A 26,207-nucleotide genomic window follows, 5' to 3' on the forward strand; every position below is an offset into this window, starting at 1 on the left:
TTCTAGATAGGAAAATTTCAGCTTAAGTTTGCTTACTCAGATCAAACACTTTCCTTGCTTACTCTGCTGAATCCCCATGCATATTTACTGGGTAAGTCAGAGGATACTCTGGCTTATCCTCTCAGTATGCTTTCTTAGAGATGTTTCCCTCTCTGATACTAGCTGTGGTAGATGTTTTCATAATCAAATTCTTTTGGAGTCAGGATATTCTGTTTAGGCTGTCATGCACTTCAGAAAGTCAGGTCCTGCATACCCATTTAGTGCTCTAGATGTGGGCCCGGTCAAAATGCACTTGTAAAAGCAAAGCTCTCAGTTGCCCTCCATGGTACTGGATCAGGCTCCATGTACATCACTTCACTTTTCTAGCAAAGGTGAGCTAAAGGAGACTGCATAAGCTACAATATGTCAGGTCAGATTACTTGTGCAGAACAGTTTAGGATCCTGCTGCTGCTATTTATTTATTTATTTATTTATTTATTTATTTATTTATTTATTTATTATTAAAGCCAGCATCTATAGCTGACTTAGGTAAAGGAAGAAAAGAATTAGTGTGCTCCATTTCCCAGGGACCTCTTGAAAACTCTACACTTTATTCATTAGCAGAGACAAGGGTAGTTAACATTTACTTGATATGTGGAAGTGAGAAAGCGGTGGCATAAAGAAACTAGTCTTAGGAGTTTTTACTGCTAGAGCTTGAGAGGTTTTTTAGAAATTTTTGTGGGGATGAGCACATGCATGTGTGTCAGAAATTGCAGTTTAATATAGTCAACAAATATTTTTGAAAAGCCTTGTATTCTTTGCTTTTCTCAGTGGATTTGTAGCAAAGTGATGGACTGTAGGACTGGAAAGCTGCCTTTACTGTACCAGAGGAGCTAGCAGTATTGTTGTTACAGCAGTTAAAGCAATTAAATCTAACATAGATCTCATAAAGGCAGAAATCAAAGCTTTATAAATTACTCATCCAGCTTCTACGTTACAAACAGCCATACTGAGAATTTGATTCTGTTTCTCTATAGATAGATAGCTTCTTGCAGATATGGACCACAAAAATCCAAATATTTAGTCAAGGTTCTGTGGGTACGTTTTGCAGCTATCTCCCATATTCTTCTAATGTAACCATAAACCAAACAGCTAAATCAGAGCAAGAGCCTATGCCTTTTCTGTGATTAATCAAATATTTTTGCAAGGCATTAAATCATGTGGAAATATTTTTCAAGCCCATCACGATACAATGTTTGTTTTCCCACAGCCAAATCCTGCAAAGCATTAACCAAACAACCAGCCCTTTGATACAAATTTTACTCAGTGCACTGGGATTTTTTTCCTCTGAAATCATTCCCTTCTCAGGAAAATCTCCCAGGTTTGGATTGTCTAGAAAGGGACAGATCTCTCTGGGAACACCTTTCCCTCCCTGCACTGAAGACAGTGGGTCCAAGGTGTGCAGGTGAGTACATCTTTTTTTTACACTCCTCCAAAAATGACAGTATAGCCTGAAGATAATTTACTTTGCATCTTGTCCTCTTTAAAATTTCCTCCCTGGAAATCACAGAAGAGGTTGAGCCTGAGAAAATTCCTACCTGCAGAGCTCCCCTTAGGCTTCAGTGCAATAGCAAAGATCCTCAGATATTGTCTGCCAGCAGCCATTTAAAATCCTCAGCCTCTGCAAAAAAAAATCATTTTGTTGTTTTCTCATGGGAAGGAGGGAAGGAGAAGATTATATAAGCATAGATATGTTATGTTTAGTTGCAAACTACAAGGAGGGGAAAAACATAGAAAAAGGTAAGAGATTGATGGTAGAATAATAAAGCATTATTTTTACACCAATCTGCCCGAATAAAAACACTGTACGATAATTATTAATTTTTTAATGGAGTCGATACAGATTTTACCTGGTGTCTCTGCCACTTACACCAAATGAGGTAGACATTTTGCTACCTAGCAATCTCTATTAGAATGAAACATCACTAAAGAGATGTTGTGGAATTAAAACACATATGCCCTGAATATAACACAGGAGGTACTGAAAAAAAAAAGGAAAGAACATAAAAATGATGGTTTGTTTCTAGTTCTCTAAAGAATTCAAATGAATTCCAGGGAGAATGAGGCATGTTTTCTGAATGGCATATTATCCTAAAAATCATTTTTTCAAATAAGTGGTGGGTAAGTTATTGCTCAGCCCAAGTAAGGATGTTTCTGGTATGGACTAGATGATTTTAATGACAATTACAGTTTACTGTACTTGACACAATGTTAAAAGAATTCATATGAGACTTGGGAAGATCTACGTAAGCTCAAAAAACAGGCTGCGGCCTCAAGGCATCCTGTGTTGGTGGGACGCAGATGACCTCTTGCAATTGGGCTGCTGTATTCTCAGACACTGCTGCCCTTGGACATCTGCCTCATCTTGCTGTCAGAGGCTGGTCACTGACTCCAGCAGCAGGTGTCAGAAGGCTTCTGCGTCTGCCTGTGCCACTGCATTCATTTACATTTCCTCTAAAGGGGTTTTGTGCCAATACGGGAAACCATGAGCTAAAGGGGCCACAAGAGATGCCAGGCTGGCCTAGAGAAGCTGCAGTACGGACACTTTGTCCCTGCAGTCTGCTTGAGTAGCCCTACCTCAGGATGGAGCAGGCAGCTGAGGGGAATAGTGTGTTAAACCCCTTCATGCAGACTCACCAGATAACCCGTGTTGCTGCTCATCCTCACCTGCTTGCTTCCACTGGAATGGAAACCAATGACAATACTTCAGTGTTTTGAGGAAAATAGAATGGGTTGGGATGGCTCATAACGTTACAACTCCCAACTGCCTGTCCTATCCTCAGTTCAGCAGAGTTTACAACGGCGCGTTTCAAAGCAGAACAAAGCCAATGGCAGTTTGTTATAAAAGGCCACACTCAAGTGAGCCAACCCAGCAGCTACAGACCTCCTCAAAAACAGGCAGAGCTGCTCTCTACCACTGCCTCTGCAGCTCGCTCATTTTTTTAGCCAGCAAATGGGGCCTTTAACTCTGATTCAGTCCTTACTTTTTATTTGCAGACCTGATTTGTAATGACAGCATTTAGTTTTCTTCTTTTTAGTGTTTCCTTGTGAACAGGATTCAAGACACAAGGGACTCCTATTTTCTTTCTTACTTACTCCAAAATGCTGAACGCTGCAGAGAAAGGAAAAACCACATGATTTGTCAGGCACTCTGGAGCACATTCTTCAAGACAGTAACATTTTCATTATAACACCGGAAAAAACATCCATAAGAGGAAGCCGCTTTACCAGCATTATGAAGCAAAAGAGGGACAATTTCTTTAAATTCTTTTTGCAATTCAAATTGGAAAAATTAAATTCCCATTTTCAATTATCTTCACAACATGCCAGCATAGAGATGCAGACACACACAGACACACACAGATGCACAGACACACAGACACACACACATATATAGACATAGATACGTTGTTTATGAATTTGTGTACGAGTTTTATGTATATTTTATACACGTATATTTCTATATTTCTCTCTTTATACAGATAGATATATATATTTGTTTATAGCGAGTCTTCATTTTCTGAGTCTCCTCAGAAAATGCTACAGGTCAACTTCCACTCATTGAGACGAGCATATATTTTATATCATGTAACAGGACATTCATATGTCCCACACAGCTATTTTGGTGGGGATCCCACATCCAGGAACCATTAAGAGCGCTTAGAGGAAGTGTGAAATCCATGCTGCGTCTGATAGCCCAGCAGTCTCCAGATAGCTGGAATCACAATCAATAGTTTAAAAATGGCCATTCCACTTACAGTATAATGAGCCCCATCTAAGCCTGCTTTTCCCACAGAGATGCAGGCACTAATTCTACTACCATTAGCTCCTTTAGCTGGTTGCAATGACAGTTAAAACATGTAATAACATTTAAAACACGGACTGTATTTTCTTTTTCTCTGTTTAGAATTTGTATTTGGCCAGCAAATGGCTTAATGAACCAGTTTTGGAGACTTCTCTAATTACCAGATGTCTCTAGAGAATTTTTTTGTTTGATTTTATTATGCAAAAAGTCACTAGGCTAGCATCTATTTTGGCTGCTCTCAGAAATGGTCTTCCTTCTAGCATGAAGAGACTGCATCTTCCAGCAGCTTCTAAAAAAGTACTTTAAAAAGATTTAAAGTCATTTTCACTAGCTTTCTTATAATTCTCTGCAGCTATGTGTAAGTGGAGTTGGGTCAACTCAGCCTGATGCACTAATTGTCTCTCTTCAGTAGCATTTTAGTTCTGGATCAGGTAATACACTTGCAATTTCCAGATTCTCTAATTTCAACTATAGACCTTTAAATTGATGGAGATAAGAAACAGTACATATGATACACTAGATCTATTTATATCTAATTCCCTTCCCTGGGTCAGTCTAAACTCTGGCTTTTTCCCCCAGTTTGGTTACTGATTTTCCATCACCTTTGCATCCTCATGAGACTAGGTACTCATCACAGGCACCAGTGTTTCTCTCTTTTTTCACTCGCGGGCTGATGCTGACAAATCGCTTGCTCCTGGGATGCAGGCTGTGCTACTCTCAGACTACAGCAGGCTGGAGCTCAGATCCTCTTCCTTGCCTTGTGTCTGTCCATTAACGGTCCATGCTGCAGCGCCTTCTTCAGCTTGCATGAACAGAGTTACATAACTCTGTCAGCCAACAGAGGTGGCCAACAGATGCAGCAGTTTGCACAGAAGGGCTTGCAGAGAGGGCCAGAAACTCTGCTGAGGATGGTGAACACGTGCTCAGCAGTGGGGGTGATGCACCCTAGGACAGCATTCCCTCTGCTCAGCCTTGGTGAGACACATCTGGCTTACTGGGTCCAGTTCTGGGCTCCCCAGTACGGGAGAAACAGGGACATACTGATGCAAGTCCTTCAAAGGGCCACAAAGATGATTGGGGCATCTGTCATACAATGGAAGGCTGTGAGAGTTGGGACTGTTCAATGTGCAGAAGAGACGCCTCAGGGGGATCTTATCCATACGTATGAATATCTGAAGGGAGGTTGTAATGAAAACAGAGCCAGACTCTTCTCAGTGGTGCCTAGAGACAGGACAAGAGCCAGTGGGTACAAACTGGAATACAGAAGATCCCATTTAAAAATAAGAAAAATTTTTTTACTGTGAGGATTATCGAACACTGGAAAAGGTTGCCCTCAGGTTGTATATTCCTGGCGATATTCAAAACCCAACTGGGCACGGCCCTGAGCAACCTGCTTTAGTAGCTCCTATTTTAAGCAGGAGGTTGGATTATAAATGATCTTCAGAAGTCTCTTCCAGCCTCAACTGTTCTCTGACTCTGTGAATCTATCAAAATAGTACAGACTTCCAGGAAACTGTAATTACTGCCGGCTAAGACTCAGTGAGGGGCCTGCTCCTTCCACCTGGACCAAAAGTGTATAATGATTAAAATGATCTTCAGTTCTGTATCCTTGCTTTTGTTCCTCGGTCTACCTCAATCTTGAAACAAATTGTGAAACCACTGCTTTTGCTGACATAGTTGACCTGTGTTTTCTCAGGTAGCTAATTATGCTCAGATGCAACTCTGTGCTGCAGCTGAACTATCCAGAACATAGCTATAGCCTATGGTCATAATGGTTCCTCTGCAAAGCTAGAGTGGCTATTCTAATTTCATGTTCCACCTACAACTATCATGTTTTCCTCTTGAGTTCAAATACCTCTCAAATTACTGTCGTAAACAATATTTAATTAAATCATTTTGGAGATGAGAACTGAGGTGTAAGTGCTAAGTATCATTAACACTAATTTCAAATGTGACAAGGAGTGTGACAGATTGCAGAAATGTCTGCGTTAAACTATGAATTTGTTTTGGTTATACCTTCACTGTATTGTAATTCCTACACTGGACTGTATGTAGGGAAAGTAATAGAATTTGTTAGACCGATTAGAAAAACAACAAGCTTTGGAGCAGAAAAATCTTCTTTTGCTCTAGTAAATTCTGATATTATTTGGTATATTTTACTCAATGGGAAATTCAAGCAGTTGCAGTTCCTCATTCCCCACTTTGCTAAACTCATATCAGAAGCAAAATTCCCAAGGATTAAGTTGGTTAACATCGTCAAATTAAAGTCCCAAGTAATCATTCTCAATGTGTATTTAGCTATTAAGACTGCAGCTTTTATTTCAGACCAGTAAAAGTACGCCGAAAACAACTTAATTTTTGCCAGTTGTATGTATCAATCCAATAAAAGATTGAATTTCTCCTTACAAACCTGAAGTCACTTATATATTCTTGGGGAGTCATGACTATGAAGAAATCTTGGTTTTATCAAGGCAATTGCATGCTGCATGCTGCTTTAAATCCTCTTTACTCTCTTGAATTAAATGTTCTTTACCTGCTTGGGTTCATTCTTGCCTGAATCCACTTACTATAGAGCGGAGCTGTAAAAAGAGCTCTGCCAGGATGACTGGGGTTGGCAAGCAGGATCTCCGTGAGGCAAGAAACGACAGGTGCCTCTTTGCCAAGTGCTCTTAACAACTTCTGAACACACAAAGCAATTTCAGTCAGAGCTAAATTAAGGTGGAGACTGCAAATACACTGAAATTTGCACATTTTGTGAAAGCTGGCAGTGGAACTGAGGACCTATGTGAGAGCCACCAACCGAGGGGCAGGCAGCTGTGACTATCTCTTTGAAGAAGCTACAGCCAGCTGGCATGGGCTGCTGCTTGTACGATCAAACATGCAGAGTGCACGGAAGGATCTAGAAGTCCTGAAAGAAAGGGAAAGGAAATGAGTTAGAGACCTTGCAACACAAACCCAGAATCTGATGGCCATGGTTGATAGAAGCTGCAGACTTTCACCACAGGGATTTTTTTTCTGCCTGCCCATGGCTGCTTTGTGCAGCCACGCTGTTTATATCTAAGTAGCACAGCTGAGCTGGAAGGACTTCTTTGGCCCCAGCTGTGGCAAGAAACACTGTGACTCCAATATTTCATAGTCTGACAAAACACTTGTGACCGCACATGCACTTTGTGGTCCTTTCTTACATTCAGCTAGCATTTTGATTGGCAGATCACCGTGTGAGTTTGGAGAATAACTTATAGTAGCCGGTGTTAATAATTATACAAGAAGAAGCAACAGATTAGCCAGCTAAGATCTTACCTTCAGGCAATTGCTTTGTAATAATAAAGAGGAAAGATGACAGGAAGGTTGAAATTGATTCCCCAAACTCTGATACCTCCAGAGTATTTTGAATAGAACAATTTATTTATGGCTTTTGCTTTTTGTTTGGCACACCAAATTTTAAAAAGAGTGTGGAATTCCCTTTTGATTCGTGGTCTCTACTCTTTAGTTAAGTATTCAGCCAGCTAAAGCTGGGTACCTGCAACCTAGCAGGCATAAATTTAAAGCCAATATTTAGAAGGCCATAAAAATGTGGCCCTGAGACTCTCTCATGACCCATGAATAACAAGTTAGTATTTGTACCATATTTAATATGGAGATTGTGACCAAGCTGTTAACCTTTAGTAGCTGCCACTGAGTAAATATGTCACATAGTATAGAAGGCACCATAAATCTGTGCAAACAGTGCAAAGTATGTGGAGTGGCTTCTCAGCTGCCAGCTAGGATAAATGAAGTCTTATTTATCACTGCTATCTCAATTCCTCCTAAGTTTGGACCTCTCAAAAGCACAGCTTCTGCATCTATCACATACTTTTACCCAGAAGACACCTTTTTTTTTTTTTGTCTGTGTCTTGATTGGTAGCCTTTTATATCAAATAATGCACAGCTGTGCTTTCTATGCTTAAATATTAACTTCATTTAATTTCTGCTAATTCCACATAATCACAATGGCTATGACACAAGCACTGACTGTTGTTGAAAAGCACACCAGGGTAGTGCTGGAAATTGAGATCTTAATATGCAAATATCCATTCTAATACTTTGGCCTAGGAAATCTGGCATTATATCATCAGGTTTGATCTCCAGCTCCTGCAATATTCTCTCTCTCTGGCTGTTAAGTGAATTTGCAAAGCCTTTTTTTCCTTAAATACTTCAGTTTCTAAACTGAGGTCTGCAGTCAGCCTCAGGTCCAGGATTGTTTCAGATAAATAGTACACCAATATCATCGACAAGACGATCAGATAGCTTAGATAATGCGCACTGCATCTGCACACTTACCTGTAACTGATCACAGTCAATGATTTAGGCAACAGTTTTAAAAAATAATGCTGAAACAAAGCTGTGTTATTCTGAGATTTAAAATCACAGAAAATGTACCAAAAGTGTCCTTTTCTTGTCTACAGCTAGGTCTCAATTTCCTTTTTTAGTGATCAGTTAAGTTTCCTCCATGCCTATACTTCTATTATTTTCCTCCTTCAAAATGTATTAATTCACTCAATGTGCAAGTTAGGATGCTGAATTTATTTCAGTCTTTACTATTTCTAGGTTGCTGTGAAAATTGCGTTCAGATGAGATTTCCAGTTCAGCTCTTGTTAAGAAGAGACGGATTACAACCCCTTCTTTTGTTGGATCTTGTGCTTGTATTCCCCAAAGACCACCTATAACCACTCAGCAACACTGCATTTACAAAACACAAAAGTCAGTTTCCACCATGACCTTTATTCATAAAAGGACAGAACCCTGTACAGCTGTACTTAGTTTCAGTAGTTCTTGAATACGTAATTAAATTGGAAAAGATTAAATCAACATATCTGGAGCTAAATGTCATGTAGAAGGATGTTCTTATATTTACAAGAGTTAAAGAAAAGGATAACAATGGACCGACTCATAATGGGTGTTCCCCATCTGCAACGCCCTTTCAAGGTGCGGTTTGATTTAAGAGACTGAGCTGCAGAGCAGGCTGCTCTTCTGATGTTCTTCAGCTTCCAGGCTTCTCAGTAGACACATCTTTGAGCAGAAATAAGTAACTTTTCTTTTTAGATGAGAGCCTATATACACTGTATTCTGCATATTTACTCCCTTGCATTTCCTCCTTCATATAACTCTGATGAAACCTAGCTCTATAGAAAGAGTTATGCATTTCAGACCCGAGCTGTCACTGCCACCTGATAAAATCCATAGCTCCAGTTTAGGCCCCTAATCTCTTGTGAGAGCTAAAGTAGGATGCATGAAAGCACATATATAAACTAAGGGACACTTAAATTAATAATTAGGAAGAAAGTTGTGGCTTAGCCATGAAACCATCCTTCTGAATCTTCTTTGGTCTGCACTTTCAGTGAAATACCTTTGCAAAATCCAGATTCACAGATCCTGCCAATTTAACTCACACAGAGCTTACCTTGAAAACTTTTTAGCATATCTTTTAAACTACTCTTTATTTTAAAAGAAAAGTGCTCCTCTGCCTTCCCCGTTTATCCAGCCCAAATACACAGTTCAGTTCCTTCAGTATTCTTCTTCAACATTAAAAAAATAAATAAGATAGTCTGAGGTGAGAGATACTGCAGTCTACTAATTAAAGCACTCACCTGGGAAGTGGCAGTTTCTTTCTAGCCCCTAATCAAGTTAGTTTAATATATTTCAAAGTTTACAAGTCTAGCACTTTGTGCTAGAGCCAGAAATGCAAACCACAGTCCACAGTCGCTGTGTTATGAAGTTCAAATGCTGTAATGGAGAATACTGTTGTGATAAGTGACCAAGGGAAGATTTAGCATGGGGAAATGGTCTGGCTCATCCCAGTCCTCCTTTAGGGATTTCTAGCCTCACTGCAGAGGATGATCTTACAGCAGCAGCTGTGCTACCACAGTTTAAAGCCTGCTGCATTAAGATAAACTCTTATCAGTGTGCTGAGTTATTTCAATATGGTAGGCTACGTATTACAGCAGCTCAAAGGCCTCCATGCAAAAAGATGAGAGGCCTTTGCAGAAACTATGAGAACCAGAGAGTGCTGGGTCTGGCGGTGAGGCATGAGAGCTCCCAGCATGTCCCAGACCAACCCGTTCCCTGTCAGTCACAGTTCTCTGATTGTGGGCTCTAATTTTTCTTACGGTCATTGTTTTTCGTCCGTGCTACTGCCTCAAGGATCCCAAGTTTCTTAACTTTGTACACATGCAATCTGCAAGTTTTTGCTACGGTTTTCCCTTATGGGATTGTTAGTTTTTATATTTTCCTGGCCCGAGTAACTGGTTAATTTGGTTTTCCAGTCTCATTAAGGTGACAGAAATATTACTGATGCAGCCACCTCCCTTTTTCCATAGCAGTAACGGTATCATTTTCTCCTTTTCTCCCCAGGTAGATCTTTCTGTACACCGTCTCTTTACTAATTTGCCTTTATTTATAACTTGCATACTTCTTGTGCTCAGGGTTGACAGTTAAAATAATCACCCTGAATGTGAGTGGAATGAACAATATTTTTAGGTAGAATACACTAATAGAAATATTAGAGCAGAGCTGAGCAATCTACCCACAGGGAACAGCTCAACTGCTGCATCTGGGAGACTTCCCTATTCTGTAAGGTGTTTGCTAACATATTCTTATTCTTCTTAAAATATGTTAATTAAGACAAATTGTTCAAACATGTTGTTATGAGTAATTTGAAGTTGCTCTTGAATTATTTTATTCTATATATTTAGCTATTTGCTATGTTATAATTTTTATTATTTTCCATTCAAGACATCATCCTATTACCAGAACGAAATTCCTGTATACCAGAAATTTTGACGTGAAATTTAGGTTCCGTTTCCTACAAAGTACCTGGGAGTCTGAGCCACACAAATCTATATACCATAGGCTGATGTAACTAAATAACTGGGATCTGAATAGAATATTTTATACCTAAAATAGGTCCACAGCTGAGAATATTGCAAAATCCTTATCGTCCCTACTGAAGCTCTTTCAAATTCATACCAAATTACACAATTTGAAAATGCAAAATTAAAAATTCTCTACCTCTCCCCTAGTGGAATGCTCAGCTGAATAAAGTTCACAAAAGAGAGAGCAATGTTAGGTGAATCATAATACAGAAAGATTGAAAAAAAGGTAAAAAAGGCATCTAGGCTTTCTAAAGCTGATTCATTAAAACAATAGAAGGTAAAAGAATGAAAAAAATGTAATGAGATATACTTGCATAGATCTCACACTTATTTGCCATTTGATATAATCTAAATGCCACAATTTTTTTTTTTTTGAGAGATCAAATTGAATTGGCACTGACTAGGAGAAAAAAATTGCTTTGAGGAAACGTTCCCACATTAAATGTAAATAATTAAGGAAGACCTTGACCTGAGGACAAATAGAACTTCACATAAAATTTATACAAACTGTATCATAACTTACAAGGCATTTCTAATAGATATTCATTAGGGATAATTGTTAGAGGCAGGGATATCACAATTAGTCATAATGCCATGAAAGTGATTTCTTAAAATACGTTTCATCTTTTTTCAAGACAAAATTTATTACCATTGTACAACCTGACTAGACAAAAATTATTCAGTGGGAAATAGTAGGCTAAAAATATAAAAATGGCCATATGCAATCAGGCGTAAGGTTCTATCGCTGACCAGACACATAGATTTAGCAAGTAAGTGTAAGAACTGGACAAGCATGCATTGGTATTTCCACTGGTATAGCACCCCACCAACAAGAAAGATATGGTTTCGGATCTCCCTGACACAAAGATTGAATCTGGATGCAATCTAGACATTTACTTTTAATGCTCCTCGACAGATTGTTCTCTGTGAATTTCTTTCATTGTTTTTTGAGCCCGTATGAATTTCTAGTTTCCTAAACTTGAGTTCCTCTGCTTAATAATATTTTCTGTGGAAAAATGCTTCCTTTCTGCTTGTCTCTTATATGCCTACTACCTGATAATTTTGTACAGCGTCATCTACTGAATACCTTCATCTTCTCCATGCTATTAGTAACCTTTCAGAGGAATTTACCTCTTTTCAAAGCCCCCAAGCACCTGGGACTGGCTATGCTAAGTCTTTCTTTATTTAGTATATCTTGCCTGCACCTAATTCAGGTCCAAGTTGTACACTCGGATTTCTTGTATCTCAGGCGTATGTCTCCACATTATTTTCCACCTTTTGGCTGTTCTTTTGTGTTTCTCTATATAACAGGGAAAATTGAAATGTCAAAAGAATATAGCACAGGAAAATTGGTCCTCATTCTGGTCTTTCCAGGATTTAAGTCCAGCTAAACTACTGACCTCCCATGCAATCACCCCTTGCCTCTGACTTTACAGGGCTTTGAATTAGACCCTGTATATATAAGGTAGAGATGGTAGGAAATTGCCTAGATTATTATTGGGAGTAATAAACAGCATGAATCACATGCACTGTCACCCTAACGCTCTGCATTTCTGGGGAGCTTTTCAGAGACCGGCCTAGCAGACTTTACACATCACGATGAAGGAAGATTGTTGTGGTAATATTTACTCAGGGGAAATTAATTCCTATCCTTTCACAGAATCACAGAATGGCCAAGGTTGGAAGGGACCTCTGGAGATCATCTAGGCCAACCTCCCTGTTCAACCAGGGTCTATCTAGAGCACATTGCACAGGATCACATCCAGAGGTGTTTTGAGTATCTCCAGCGAAGGAGACTCCACTACCTCTCGCGGCAACCTGTTCCAATGCTCTCTCACCCTCACAGGAAATAAGCTTTTCCTCAGGTTCAGATGGAACTTCCTGGGTTTCAGTTTCTGCCCATTGCCGCTTGTCCTGTTGCTGGGCACCACGGAGAAGAGTCTGGCCCCATCCTCTTGACACCCTCCCTTCAGATACTTGAACACATTGATGAGATCGCCCCTCAGCCTTCTCTTCTCCAGGCTGAACAGGCCCAGCTCCCTCAGCCTTCCTTCATAGGAGAGATGCTCCAGTCCCCTCATCATCTTCCTAGCCCTCCACTGGACTCTCTCCAGCAGTGCCATGTCTCCCTTGGACTGGGGAGTCCAGAATAGGACCCAGTACTCCAGGGGAGGCCTCCCCAGGGCTGAGGAGAGGGGCAGGATCACCTCCCTCCACCTGCTGGCAACACTCTCCCTCATGCACCCCAGGAGACCATTGGCCTTCTTGGCCACAAGGCCACATTGCTGCCTCATGGTCATCCTGTTGTCCACCAGCACTCCCAGGTCCTTCTCGGCAGAGCTGCTTTCCAGCAGGTCAACCCCCAGCCTGTACTGGTGCATGGGGTTATTCCTCCCCAGGTGCAGGACCCTGCACTTGCCTTTGTTGAACTTCAGGAGGTTCCTCTCCGCCCAACTCTCCAGCCTGTCCAGGTCCCTCTGAATGGCAGCACAGTCTTCTGGTGTGTCAGCCACTCCCCCCAGTTCAGTACCATCAGCAAACTTGTTCAGGGTGCACTCTGTCCCTTCCGCCAGGTCATTGATGAATATATTGAACAAGACTGGACCCAGGACTGACCCCTGGGGGACACCGCTAGCTACAGGCCTCCAACTTGACTCTGCACCGCTCACCACAACCCTCTGAGCTCGGCCATCCAGCCACTTCTCAATCCACCTCACCGTCCACCCATCCAACCCACACTTCCTGAGCTTGCCTGTGAGAAAGTGATGGGAGACAGTGTCAAAAGCCTTGCTGAAGTCCAGGGAGACAACAGCCACTGCTCTCCCCTCCTCTCCCCAGCCAGTCATCCCATCAGAGAAGGCTATCAGATTGGTCAAGCGTGATTCCCCTTTGGTGAATGCATGCTGACTACTCCTGACCACCTTCTTGTCCTCCAGATGCTCAGTGATGACCTCCAGGAGGAGCTGTTCCATCACCTTTCCAGGGATGGAGGTGAGGCTGACAGGCCTGGAGTTTCCTGGATCCTCCTTCTTGCCTGTCTTGCCCCCCCTGAAGTACACAGTTGCAATCTTAACTTAATGCCCTGCTCCCTCCTTGCATCCTCCTGAACTCCACCATCTCACAGTCACTGCAGCCAAGGCTGCCCTCAACCTTCACATCTCCAACCAGTCCTTCTTTGTTTGTTAGTACAAGGTCCAGCAGCACACCTCTCCTTGTTGGCTTCTCCACCACCTGTGTCAAGAAGTTATCATGAATGCTCTGCAGGAAGCTTTTTGCTTTTACGTGACTCATTTAATAACAGTCATCCTCTCATTTTTGCAAGAGATCTGTCTTACAAAATATTTTAATAGCTGCATGTGAATTAAGAAAAATATTTTTGTAATGTATTCCTCCTAGGAAAAACACAATCTCCCTTCACAACCTCCCCTAATCATCATCTTAAACTCTCCGTAGATATTTTGAATAAATTCAGAATAAGTATAAAATGTTCCCACATCAGAATTAACCCTGCTTTGCATTCACTTTGTACTAAGGGCATCATCAATCTTGTTTCTTTACTAGAAATTCAGAGAAGTAATAGAATTGCTATTGACAGCTCTAGAAGGTTTTTATGAGTCAGTGTTGCTAAGTGGTACAAGGACTCCATGGACAAAACCAAGAAAGGTCAAGATTGTCTGGAGACCAAAATCAGGTTTTTGGATGGAGAAATGGTGGTCAGCTTGAGTCTCTGATTACTGATTTTGCTGTAGGCAATCTAGCAATCCTATACTGTCTACAATGTAGTATTCAATACAGACACAGAAGAGGATCAAGAAAGGGTTGGTATACGGGTTTTACATGTTTCTTCAGATGGGTTTGAGATATGATCGTTTTTGTAAGCTCTGCCTATAATCTTTTTCACTCTTATAAGTCAAAATACAGTTATAAGGTAGCATAAGGTTCATTTCAGCTAATAATATGACTTTAGTAGAACAAGGTTGATTTTTAACAAGACCTCTAAATCAGCAAATCAAGTGTGCCTCTGAATCGATGCCTATTTAGGAAAATACTTAAGCATATGCTTAGCTATAAATATGCAATTATATCTCCAAATCAGTCAGGGGTGAAGTTTATGCCATATGCTTTCCTGAAAAGGATAGAACCTCTAAATCTGACCCATTATAGCATATTATTCAAGGTGAATAAGCAGCTGGTTCATAAATGGTTATTTAAAAATTTTCAGTGTTGAGAAGTAATAATTGGAGAAGTGAAGGTCACTAATAAGTATAATATTTATTTTAAAAGTATATTGTTAGTAAAAGACTAGCTTATGTTGTTATCAGCCTTCAAAATCCTGTGATTTAATTTCTTTATTTATGGGATTTATGGAAATTAATTTTAACTTTCCCTGATCTAAAACGAAGAAATTAAATAGCCAATCTTTCTCTAATATGGATTTAGTCACAGATATCAATACCCTTCCATATTGGTAAAGTGCAATTGTTTTTTTTCTGCTAGAGGCACCTTTCCTAAATACACTAAATTTAAATAGTGAAATAGAATACAGTAAATTGATTTCTTTTATTTCTAAAGAAAGTGCAGATCATATCAGCACTTAATAACAATAATAAATGTGATTATGTTTCATTATTTTCCACCAATCTGAAAAAACAGCACCATTTCCTTGAATGGCATCAGCTGAGAATATTTACGTAGCCTCAGAGCGAGGCAGCTGCTGTCCTGCGCACATCTGTCTGGGCAGACCCTTCTCCTGCCCAGCTTGGCCAGGCCCTGGAACGCTCCAACATGGGAAGGGGCTAAAGTCCTCCAACTTGTCATTCATTTACAGGCAATCACACACTTTGTCAAAGCTTTGGAGCATGTTCAGCACCTTTCATTCAGGCTCAATGGAAGAAGCAATTAGGTTCCTTTGTAGAACAAGATAGCTGGAAATAGGCTTGTAAATTGTGAGCAGGGAAGCCACTTACTGCTTTTTCTTGTGCCTCCCAGGAAGCTACGCGTCTTGTGTACAGTCTTTGTAAGTAATCAGCACCATGAAAAATGCCCAGCTTATATTATCAGTTTCTCTTTCCAAGAAGAGCAAGCAGCCAAGACCCCAGCTAGTGACTAGCTACTCAGGTCAGAGGCCACAGCATGTGAGGATTAAATCTTTTGAAAATGCTTATTGGGCTCTGTTTCTTCAGTTCCCAGATTCAATGAAATTAAGTAATATTTTGATGATCAATTTTTACATGCTAAAATATAGTGAAGCACAAAAGAAAGTAGGCTCCTTGGACAGAAAGGGCTGTGCAGAAATGAAATTTCATAATAAGAAATATCTTCTCTGTCTAGTATTTAACAGCTGCACCGGAATAGTCGGTAAATTGAGGCAAGGGGAATGAGTACAAGAGATACTGTGGTTTTGAAAGATTATGTTTTTTGGTGGCAATAGTGACTTAAAGTGTTCCTGCTATCAATATTTTTCTTTCAGCTGTGCTGGTGCTGGGAACCAGATTGGAGAACTGATATAGCTAAAACTAAATAGGAAAAAAGAAATTCTTTGTCTGAGAATTTTTATGCCAGAAATTTTCAGTTTCTCAGTCCAATTCACAGAAAGAATCCAGTTTCTGCATACCAGAGCTGCGCAGAATTGTGATCTACAGCGCATTAAGTGAAAATGCTAGAGGAATTCACACAAAAAAGCACCAGTGCTTCACAGTATACTGCTAATATGGATGTACTCAGAGTGACTAAGCTTAATCCTCTGTCAGATCTCTCCACTCTCATGCAGATCCAAATGACATCTCATGAGGAAACATCTCTTATCCCATATATTATCTTGATCACTGAAGAAACTAACACATAAAATATCTCGATGCATTGTTTACTAAGAGTAAGTAGTTAAGAGGTATATTTTTTGCAAAGCTCAGTGTAAACTTTATGTTGACATGATATCCCATGAGACAAAACATCATGAAAATAAGAATTTGCAGTACGTATGAGGAATTCTTTTCCAGCAGTACAGGGAGACTGTTAATAATGTATTCTCTGATATTTTAATGCTTTATATTTTTAATATGTACTTCATAGTAAGTGCTTTATAACACAGAAAGTCTAGGAAGAATAAGATAAGTCAGTGCCAGTGTTGTCATGGTATACAGGAGTCCTTATATTCAGGGCAGAAACAGTAAGCCGTCAATTTAAATAAGAATCGAGGCACTACAGTGAGTCTTATTTATATCAGTTTGAAGCAATGCACCTGTTCTTTATAATTTCAGAGAATACAGTACTAAAAAATGTCATGTGAAAGACACCAGAACTCTGAGAATACTGCATGTAAAAAATCTATCAGTGTCACTTTTGTTAAATTGCTGACTTGATTTGTTGGTTTGAATTTGGGGCAGATCACAGTGTGAGGAAAGAGAGAACAGCTCTGGGAACATACAAGTGGAAGAGGAATTAAAGCTTAAAACCTTCAGGTGAAAGAAAAAGATATTTTAAAAGAGACCTTGAAAATGTAATCCCAGCCACGTGTCTAGAGTGCATTCTGCTGAAAGACTAGAGAAGCAGGAGAGGCCAAGACCAGAACTGCGATCTAGAAGGTGGCATCTGCGATCTACCACCTGTCTGTGGTTCTTAGAAATCTAAATAAAGTTAAGAAGGTCCAGCTGCCCTGGAAATATTACTCAATTTTTTCAGTTTTACACTGCAATCCGCAAACAATCTTTCCACAAAAAGGTAATAGGAAAATATTAGCATGTAAGAGGATAGTCATCTGGCTCCCAAACCACCTAAAACAGTGGAAAACTTTGGCACTTGAAAAAGGAGGAGCATTTTACAAGATTCTGAGATGGTTTAAAAGCACCTACATCAAGGGTTAGAAATTCTGTTTCATTTCAGCTGTGTTGGTGGCCTGCCAGTGTTTTGTAACAGTTCTGTTAATGTTACTGCTAGCAGTACCTTAAAAAATTGAAGACTAGATGAGTCTCAAGAACTTTAGAGCAGCAATGTTCTCTGCAATGAGAACAGCACCACCTCACAGCAAGGTCACTCACTGTCCTTTTGGATTCAGCTTTCCACAGGCTGCTAGTGGGAAGGCATGCAGGTTTTGCTGGGACAGAATTATGTTTTATCTTGTTATCAAAATGCTTCTTATGATAAGTTTTTATTATCTCTTCTCCTTAAAAACCTAAATTTGGAGGTTAATATGTCTGACACCAAGAAGCTAGACAATACAGAGGACAGTCTTCACCAGGAACTCAATTCATGACTGAAAATCAACAAGAATGGACTATTCCGTATTTCTCAATGAAAGATAGGTTCACACTTAACTTCGGAATACAGGCTTTAGTCTTTCTGAAAAGGAAGATGACATGCTTTTGGAAACCACGAATCACCTTTAAACAACATAGTAAACATTTTTCTACAATTTATTTGGCTTTTTCTGGGTATCTTTGGTAATCTTTGGTATTACTTTGCGGATAATATTTTGTTTATTAATTCAATTTTCTTATGCTTTTGGTATTTGAAGTCTGAACTAGATTAATACACACATAAGCTTTTCCAGTGTTGGCAAGAACACGGATAACTGTCTAATGAACAAATCAGTCATGTGACACCAAAAAGAAAAGTGCAAAAGGAAGAAGGGAAATATCATGATTTGTGACTTGGAAATAATACATTTTCACTTCTTAATTTCTCTTTCAATGTGTTATGTCCCTGAAAATCTGAAATACTGACTCCCTTTTTGCAAATGAGACTGAAAGGCAGGTTTCTTTCGAAGTTGTCCGGGCCACAGAAGTAAAATCCATAATGAAGGTCCTGGCAGGAGATGACTTTGCCAGCCAGGGCACAATACCTGAGCAAGGCGAGTCAAAGGTGGTCAGGTGACGGTAACAGGTGCTACCAACAGTTCAGTGACAGCTGGAGGAATATGAGGTGGCAGGAAGCCCATGCAACAAGCCAGGGTGCCACTGGTGCACACAGGGTCCTGAGAAAAAGGTGATTTTTCCTGACCTTCCCCAGACCATGTATCTAGAACTGAATGTTCCTCGACCATAACCGGCCACCTCAGTTCCTCCTGCTCAATCCTATGCAGCTGGCACCCCTTCCTGTGCAGCTAGAAAAAAATGGTAAGGCCTTTGGTGGTGGGTGGAGATGTCCGGAGACAACATTAGGAGCAAAGAGCCTCCTTCCACACTAAAGAAAGGTCGGGACTCTGGGTCTGAACGCTCTTGCTATAGACCAAAACAGAGTCTAAACTATACGCAGCATTTGACAAGGCAACACAGCTACTCTGTATTAGCAGAGCTCTGAGACTTAACTCACGTGAAAATACCAACTGGTGATGCCAACTCTTTAGTCTTCAATAATAAAGTTGTTACTGTCAAAAAAAGGGGTAGCAATTTAAGCATTGACATGGAATCTGATCCTGGGAGGTATCAGAAACCATTCTCTGCCCTTAACTCCCATGGAAGCTAAAAGAGCTTTATCACCTGTTGAGGAAAACATTGCATGACTTCCTATCTTTCATAGCACAAGGAACTATGTGACAGGCAGAAATGGGTTTTTCTTTCAAAACTTGAAGAGGAAAAAAAAATAGATGCTTTTGCACACAGCAAGGTTTAAGGTGGGCTTTCTTCTGGTTCTCTAAAGCACTAAGGAGTGAATTAACCAGGATAATACTGCCACAAGAGCACTCAGCTTCTTGCTTAGCACATACTTTGCTGAACCATTGGGGTTTTGGTAGGTGACTGGAGGTAGAGGGTTTATGTTTGGACTGGATATAAGTATAACTTGCTACTGATAGTCCCTAAATAAGCCCAGGTGGGTATTGCAGGGTGAATGAAGAGAGAGCGTGGTGCAGCTGCCCGCCAGTGCCACAAGACCGGAAGGAAGGGTGGTGGAGGCCATTGTTTTAAAAGGCCCCTGTGTTCTCCCTGCTCCTGGGCCTGGGAGCAGATGAATTCACCTTTGGCACAAACCTGAATCTCCTTGTAGATAGTTCGACCTGTGTGAGGTTGCTCACAGGCCACAGGATAACAGTTCAACCTATAGCTTTTGTTTTTGTTTTCATTTTTGTTTTTCTTCCAGCTGCCTTCTGTAGGTGAATCTTCTTCTCAAAGCTTAGATCAGCCCCAGACTCTGTGTGACTGGAGCAACAGGTACTCTCTATCTTGGTTTCCTGGGCAAATATTAGATAGATCCAGTGCAAACAAACAAACAGATAAAAGTAATTTTCTTTTTTTAAAAAAAAAGAAAACTAATCAAAGATGAGTACTCCTTTCTACTGCCTGGAATAGAAAGGGAAAGATGGGTCAGAGGTAGGTAGAAAAGAGTGAACAGAGTCAGAACAGTTGCTTTCCGGCTCTTACGTGAAGTCCACAGTTTGAGATGTGAATAGCAGTACGTGACCCAGCTCTTCAGTCCTTGCTACCGCTGATACCAGATTATGGTGTTTGCAAACACAACACAAACTTACAAACTATGTGGGAAATAAGGTTGCTACTTACACCCAGCAGAAATCACAAACTACTCACAGATAGCTCAGGAGCAGAAATAGAAGCAAAAATTCCTATAAATTTGTCATTCGGCTCCAGTTAACGATATGACAGCATGTTAGTAATGGCTGCTTTGCTCATTTCTGCCAAGGGAATTCCACAATCTGTTCTACACAGGCCTCAGATTCCTCCAGGTTAATCTAATGCATGATCTCCAGCCTGAAAAGCTTAAATACTCACAGCTCTTCTCCCCAAGAAACAAACATATAATCAAATCTCATGCTTCAGGGACTAAGCTGATGGCTGCAGGCTCTGCAAGGAATACTTCCTCTATTTTATGGCAGTGCACAAACTGTGGGGTTTGACTGTCCTCTGACGCATTAGGCATTAGCTACTGCTGAATGCAGAATATCAGGCTTGGTAAAGCAATGTTCAGATCTAGCAAACACTCTGTTGCTATGTTTTTGTCTGAAGCAGTCCATTTTTTCCTCTAAATTCTAAGGAAAAGGAGAACTATTAATTGGAAATGCTATTTGCAAAGTGTGCTGAAAGTAAGAGCACTGAAAATGGCCTGATCTCTAAAAAACATGGCTGATTATCTAGGGAACACACCCCATGCTTGGAACCTCCTTTGGGATCAGGAAGTCTGCCGCATGTAAACAGAAACAGAGCTTTTATGAATGCTTTTCAATGACCAGATCTCTCTGAGGATTTGCTGTAGCTCCCAAGTTGTTATTTTATGGGCCAGTGACCAGATTGTCCTTATAGCACAGAAAGAAAGTAGTGCAATCACTGTTTGGTTTGCAGACTTCTGACACAATACTGCAAGGGAATGCAAAAGGCCCTTCTGTGGGAATAGGAATTCAGGCGTAAAAATACCTGTGGCATAGGTACACTCTCCTCACTGAGGATGCCAGTGCTCTGTCTTGCAGGAAATGCTTGGAAGATAGCAATTCCTGCTCATTTTCACAAAATTAGATTTCATTCCACCATTACCTCCTCACTATAAATTCCACTGACTGTCAGGACAAGGTGTGGAGCCTAGTAAAGACGCTGCAGCTAAATTATCTCAAGCAAGGGAAAAGCCTTGAATATTTTGCAGGACTGAGTGGCCCTGCTTATTGTGCTAGTCATAAACAAGCACAATGCGAACTTGCATCTGGGTTCTCAGCTTCTAAATATACTGAAACTGCCAAGGCAATAGATGAGATTTTCCAGTCAATAGCTGTTCAGCAGACACTTATTCTCTGATCAGTTTTAGACCAAGAAGGAGTAATATGGCCTTGTCACAGTTAAAGTTTGTGATTAGAAATAAACAATCTCCTTCTTCTGCCAGTCTTCCTAAAGAAGCAAGGCCGTTTGTGCTGACAGCCACAACAAAAGAGCAGATAAACGATTTGACCTGCAGGTTCATTTAATAGTTAAATACATGTATTTTTTAACACTAGAAAGTCAGGTTTGCTAAAAAAAGACCTCAGCTCAGGAAATTCAAACTATCTCTTCAGATGAATTTAAACTTTTTTTACTCTTTCTTTTTTTTTTAATGTCTGGTACAGTTAATTAATCTTCCAGTTTTCCTTTGACTTTTTTTGGAGGTGGAACTCAGAACAAAATGCCTCATGGCACGGTGAGCCTCTGAGGAGATTATTTAAGTGTCTTCTCTCCTTTTAGGAGACTACTGGAGAAATTCCAGAACTGTGGTATTTCAAAGGAGTGTCACTGTGGCACATCTCTGCCTCAGCCAGACAGGACACCAGGGGTCTTAGCTCAGGGATGACTACAGCACAGGGGCAGAAGAGGACAAACTCCTCTGCAGGTGCCTTTTGCATCACCTGGAGTCTCACTCACTTTCTTCTAATTTCAGAGTTACAGGAAGAAGAATGACAGGGGAGCTCTCTGAAGGAATATTACTGCAGGTACAGAGACAGGAACATTTCCCCCCCAAAATCAACCTCAAAGTGTTGGTGTCATAGTCACAAAAATTTCTGACAAGAGAATTTTATCTAGGCTACCTACAGAGCTCAGAAGTAATGCTCTTTACAGGCAAATCACTGGGAAACATCATCGAAACTCATCATCAGACTTTGGCAGCTGTGTTGTGAGAGCCAAGACAAGACTGGAAGTGGAGATCATACATCCTACGGAGCTAGTGCCAGTATGCTGAAATATCATAAATGCTCATACTTCAACATGCCAGACTTGCATATGGACATGCTTGCTGCACGAGGGAGCACACATATGCTCTTGCACACACACACAGCATTAACTAGGCTCAAATATGTGGTGGCTGCTGATATTCAGTAGTAACTGAGCGGAGATGGTTCTTCCACTTCACAGAGCATTTTGAGATCTCAGTTTCTGGCTTCATTCTGATTGTGGGTGGAGGGGAAGGCCGAAACTTTACTATGCAAAAGCATCCCAAAATATCATTGTCCACACTTTTTCCCAGTTCTGAGGTGATCTAACTGGTGGGTTGCTGGGAAAATAGGATCCTTGAAGGATGGGGCTGAACTGTGGCTGGTCTGCTGGGCTCTGAGCATCCCCCACCCCAGCAACTCGCCTAGCAAGAAAACTGATAAAGAAGGAAGTGATGTGGCCCAAAGCTATGCTGTTTGTGCATAGATGTTTGCCTTGATTCCATTGGAATATAGTCCCAAGTTGACAGTCCTGGAGAATATTTCAGTTTCATAAAAGCATGTTGAAAAGCATGTTTTCCTGAAATCATTTCAACTAGCTCAACTTGCAAGTTTTCAGAGGAAGCAGATAAGAAAGCAGCTTACTGGAAAATTGAAGTTGTCTCCTTGGTGGCAGAATCATACACGGTGTGAGGAGTGCCATACTGAGCAGTAGGCTTCTGCAGATAGATAACACTAATTGGAAATTTTACCTCCCAGGCTTCCCACAAGCACCTGCAAAGACATCCCTAGTTTGCCTTTAGCTCCTGCCATGGTTTCTGTTTAATGCTGAAGTTTGTCAGCAAATGATTCCCTTGCATTTCCCCTGTGTAATTCTTCCATGTATCTGATGTCTCTCATCCCACACTTAACACCAGAAGTTGCATAGGACTGGAACGGTCTCTTTGCTATCCATGTGAGCAATGCCAGTCACAGGGCAGCTTTGGTCCCCGGTTGGAGTTCTGCAGTTCACAGACAGTAGATGATAACAACACCAAAGGTAAACAACGTAGTAAATCATCAAAAGACATAGCTGAGTGCATAATGTAGTGGACAATCCAAAATGTCCCATAAGTGCAGTGTAAGGGTAAAAAGTATATAACAGAAAAGTATGCTTTTTGATCTCCCAGTTAATAGCTAGGTCGCGTTAAGACAGCCGCGCGCAGAGGATGAAATGTATGTACAATAGCAGTAACCAGGATGTGAAAAACAAAGCCAAATGATTTATGAGTCTGATTCCCAAGTGATAAGAATGAACATAACAAAAATAGAATAGTAAATTAGTTAGACAGGAAAACAAATCACCTTGATATCAATTTGTAAAATAAATAAATTTTCAATAAAAATTGGAACAGGAGAAAAGTGCATTTTCACACATAGCTCAGAGATCACGTAAATGCCAAGTGACATGACAGTTGCTGAAATAAATGATCTTTTTATGAACAGCAGAGTAGTAAAGCAAGCAAAATAGAGGCATAAAATGGGTAAATTTCCAGTGTATTAGTTATTGCTGCCTCTGAGCTGCAGTAAATTACAAACTCATTTTTACCTTTTTTGTGTTCATGAATACATTTTGGGGACGGTTTTTCCACACCCTTCCTTCAGAACACCATTTTTTAGAGATTTATATTCTTCTTTAAAGTCTGTAAGTAAGAAGTACCCATGTCTCTTCCATATGAGAGGGCTGAGAACTCAGAAGAAACTATTTATTATGCATTTCTGAACTTTCTTTACATAAATTCTGTTATCTGTGCGCAAATGACTGCCATAAAACTTACTTTCGTGTGGATATTTTTCCCCCTTACAAATGAAATCGAAGGTAAGTTTTCCTCCAAAACTGATGAACCTATCCACCCCATGGTTTTCTCCTTTTTTTTTCTTTTCTTGTTTATACTACAAAATCACAGTATGTTATCTTTATTTACTGCTCGCCTTGCCTATAAATAAAGGATGTGAGATAGAATGGATTGGAGTCAAAAAGATGAAAGATTTGTTTGAAATACCAGTTGACCACTCCTAAATGAGACCAGAAAACTAGTCAATGACTCTGAAAGTGAATAAATAAGTGCTGAGAGAAGAATGTTCATATCCACTCCTGATTATGTCCTCTACCATCCCAAAACAATGAAAGAAGAAATAAGATTAAAGTTAAGACTCTTCAAATTAAGATCTATCTCTGTATTCAGCACCTGGGTAGTCATTTATTTTGGTGCAAAGGACTGTCCTGTTTTGCATCCATGTGGCACTCATTCTTGCACTGAGGTAAACAAGCATCCAGAGAAGAGGGCAAACAAGAACCACATCCAGAGTTTTTCAGTGCATTTATTAGTTCATGTACAAAAATACAAAGGGGTTTATTCCTTCCTGTACTTGTATATGAGACATTCCTTAAAATGACAACACAGGAAGACAAAGATAACTAATATCTAACATCGCTGAAGTGTAACCTGAAAACATGCACTATTGTCCACTCTCTGTTTCAAGGCAGGGCAAGGGAACTCAATCTTGTCACGCTCCATTAAGGCACAATAGTCATGAGCTTTATTTAACCACACATTCTGTATCTGTTTTCTAGAGCAGTACGTAGATTCCTGGTGCAGATTGCTTCAATTTTCATGAGTTCTGTGGCTTCACAAAGAGCAAATCATCTTACCCAACCTGGATGAATCTTTTCGGAACTGAAGTTCTCAATCACACAATTCAAGATTTATTGAGAACAGATTAATGCACCATAACTCAAACCCTATTTAATTTAGCCGCATAATTAATGTTTAGTTCTGTGACTTTCACATGAAATTCAAAACAGGTGTTCCATACTGTTCAGCTAGAGAAAATAAGCCCAGAAAAAAGAAAAGCATCCTGCTGACTTTCATTACAAATCTCATTCGCACGGGCATTAAATTAATCGAGTAAAATAAGAAAAGTGTCAAACCTTAAGGATTAGTTTTTCTTGCTTCCCCTGCTGCCCCAATCTTCCTTTACCTTTACTGATCATTAAAGTTACTATATATACTGATAGTCTGCTATCCATGGAACAGGTACTGTGGAAAAGGAGGATGGCAAAGCATAACACCATTTTGAATTGAAGAGTCACTGCAGACTCTTTGGCGGGTTAGACAGTGAACTTATGCATCCAAAGGCACCCCAGTCTTGATGGTCTATGAAGGAGATTAGCTTATTTACTTTTTTGTCTCCTCAAATTGTAGAGCAGAAATGTAACTGTGACTGTAATTTTACAGACACAGTTGATATCAGTTTCCAATCACTATTGATTCAGACTGACATACATGTCTACGCCCTACTGAGTGCAAACACTGGGCTTTGTTACCCACAACATCATTTTAATATTTGGCACTTTGAGCTTTTTCTTTCCTGCTTGCTCCACTCTTCATTCTAGTTTGTTATGATTACCAATTATATAGATATGAATAAGAAAGCCCTGTAGAGGGAACCAGGGACTTTGTCTGGGTGTCATTTGCATTGTGCTTTCAGACTTTACAAGCACATTTTGATTCTTCTAAATGGGAAAAAAAACCTGCATCAGTGACTGAAATTAATGGCAATGAGACAATTTTTTTTCTTTGTTGTATGACTCTAGAAAAGTTGTATTTTATTTCCTCCTGACGTCTGTTATCAATCATGCATGAGTCATGAAATCTTTTCATCAATATGACTGTCATTCACTAGATAAGCTGGATGCAGGAATCTACAGATCCTGTAAAGTTGATTCCCAGCAGTATTAATTCATCAAAGACTTCAAATGCTATTACAAGTTATTTTTTGAAAAAAACTTTCTTTT

General features: G+C 40.1%; 1 long non-coding RNA gene across 1 annotated transcript; it reads left to right on the forward strand.

The window, feature by feature from the left end:
- Positions 1–1,355: 1,355 nt before the first annotated feature.
- LOC104144097 (uncharacterized) lies at positions 1,356–24,506 on the forward strand. The gene is made up of 4 exons (XR_694056.2): positions 1,356–1,444; positions 19,828–19,898; positions 22,099–22,150; positions 22,242–24,506. It is a non-coding gene; the product is annotated as an uncharacterized lncRNA (long non-coding RNA).
- The last annotated feature ends 1,701 nt before the right edge of the window (positions 24,507–26,207 follow it).

Source organism: Struthio camelus, chromosome 2, assembly GCF_040807025.1.
Source record: "Struthio camelus isolate bStrCam1 chromosome 2, bStrCam1.hap1, whole genome shotgun sequence".
Taxonomy (NCBI): Eukaryota; Metazoa; Chordata; class Aves; order Struthioniformes; family Struthionidae; genus Struthio; species Struthio camelus.